Source organism: Boleophthalmus pectinirostris, unplaced genomic scaffold (assembly GCF_026225935.1).
Source record: "Boleophthalmus pectinirostris isolate CB_2022bp ecotype Guang Dong unplaced genomic scaffold, ASM2622593v1 HiC_scaffold_3, whole genome shotgun sequence".
In the NCBI taxonomy this organism is placed as follows: Eukaryota; Metazoa; Chordata; class Actinopteri; order Gobiiformes; family Gobiidae; genus Boleophthalmus; species Boleophthalmus pectinirostris.
Window position 1 is genome coordinate 14,755,408 of NW_026571299.1, and position 2,329 is coordinate 14,757,736.

The 2,329-nt window shown below is 34.0% G+C and overlaps 1 non-coding gene across 1 annotated transcript; it reads left to right on the plus strand.

Annotated features, from left to right (window-relative positions):
- The first annotated feature begins 1,144 nt into the window (after nt 1–1,144).
- On the plus strand, nt 1,145–1,249 carry LOC129411133 (U6 spliceosomal RNA). Its single transcript, XR_008633159.1, has one exon. It is a non-coding gene; the product is annotated as a U6 spliceosomal RNA (small nuclear RNA).
- Nucleotides 1,250–2,329: the final 1,080 nt, after the last annotated feature.

Sequence of the window (2,329 nt, forward strand, 5' to 3'; positions counted from 1 at the left end):
GGCCAATTGATATATCGGTCGGACCCTACTATACAGTATGTAAGTTGTTGTTGCAGCGCCAATCCAACATTAACTACAATGTAAAATAGCCGATATGTACAGAAATATTTATCAACATAGATCAGAAAATAGCGCAATATAGGCCCTTTAACTAAACTTTAACTGTAAAACAGCCGATATGCATACAAATATTAATCAAAAAAGAAAATATACACAATATACAAAGAAAAATTTGAACTACAACCTGATTTTGTGTTTGTGTAGTTTAGTCCAGTTTGTGGTAACCAAATAAAATACGCTTGCTAGGTGCTAACGCTCTCACAAATTGAATATAATGCGCGGCTGCTGTTAATTCCATTAGTGTTTTAGTTATGCATAAATCAAAAGTGCACTGATAGCCTGTTGAAATGTCCGTATTATTATTGGATCAGCTGGATGAACCTCTGCACTTGTATAATTGAATTTACAACAATAAAGAAATGCTTTTGGTGTAGAGTGTTTTCAGACAGCGCTGGGTCCCCTCCAGACCACACTGTGTTGGTTTATGTTGGACAGAGGATTCAGTGGAGAAACAGTCCCATTGAAACCCATGGAGTTTACTCTGTATAATCACTGAGGAGGTGCGGATATGACAATGAACTTTTGCTCTGTACAAATTGAAATAAATCCTGTTTGTAGAAGGAGGGAGCAATGTTATAGTTGATATAATGTCACAAAGTATTAATGTAATTTCTCTAGAAACAAATGTGAGCAGTTTATGTACAATAAATATTTACTATACTCTAAATCATACTATAATTGAGTTATTCACACAGTTTCACAACTTTCACAAACTCTGACTCTAAATCAGTTTCCTGTTCATAAAATATAGGTGACTTTATAGCTTACTGTTTTTTTTTTTTTTTATTGAGCAAATGGTTAATAAATACTGGACACTGAAGTAGTCGTACACATATTAGCAGTAGTTTTATTGGTTATAACTTGACCAGATGTCCCCATTTACCCAGTTTTGAGCCCTGTGTCCCCTGTCCCATCACATTTATACAAAACCAGTGATTTATACAAAACCAGTATCCCCATTTTTAACCAATTTGATCCAAACCAGGTCTAAACCAGGACTAAACTAAGACTAAACCAGGAGCCAGTTATTTGGCCTAACACATAAACTAAAATTGGAACAATAAAGAGAAGATTAGCATGGCTTCTGCACAAGGATGACACGCAAATTCATGAAGCTTACCTCAATGTTAGATAAGAGTTTGTATGCTTGACATTTTGTCTTGTGAGGTTGAGTTGTGATTGTTTCAAAAATGCCAACTATGTATTTTGTGTAAAAAAAAAAAAAAAAAAAGACTAGGACTACATCAACTCTAAACCAGGACTAAAACAGGACTACCATTTTTGACTAATCTGGTCCCTGCCAACAGTAAAGAGGATAAGAGTATCATAAATTATAATTTGTTTAGCCAAAATACAGAAATCCATGTTTGCGAATGACCATAAAAGCAAAAAAATAAATAAAAATGCAGCATTAGAGGTCCCTCAGATTATAACTGACACAAGAATGCACAGTGTTACGCTCTTTTCACAATTTTAATTTATACCAATCATCCCAAGTGTGTCCCAGTTTAGAATTTTGAAAACCTGCACTGCAAAAAACAAAATCTAGCTAAGTTGAGATGACTTGAATTCAGAAAGTTTTATGATTTGAAAGAATTTCACTAGACAAGTACAATGATCTGCCAGTGGGGTAAGACTTTTTGTACTTAAAATATGAAAATACATCTTGCTACACTTAAAATAAGAAAAACAACAACTTCCTGCACTCAAAATAAGAAACAAAATCAAGAATGAAGAAAAACACACTTATTCCATTGGTAGATAATTTTAATTGTCAAGTTGAATCTACTCAAATAAAGTCAAATGTTCTTAATTTAAGTCATTTTATTTAACTAGATAGTTTTTTTTTTATTTTTTTTTTTAGCAGTGTGATCACCCTATTATAACTATAATTGACCTTACATACATACATTTAGAACACCCCAACATGATGTCACTGCAAAGTATCAATAACATCTCCAGAGAGGGAAGCAGGGGGCATATACCGACTACCAGATAAGTTCTGCAGTGCATGTGTCTAGTTTGTCCACTTTATGCTCTGCCCTGACCATTAATAATAATAATAGTACTTACAAGGTCCACCAACTGAGACTTTGCAGCAGATGTCATTAATCTTCCCTGGGGTGAGCTTTATTTTAACACAATCTGAGTAAAAAGAGCTGGTTTAGTTGGAACTACAACAAGTGAGCTGATTTCTGCCGTTAAACAA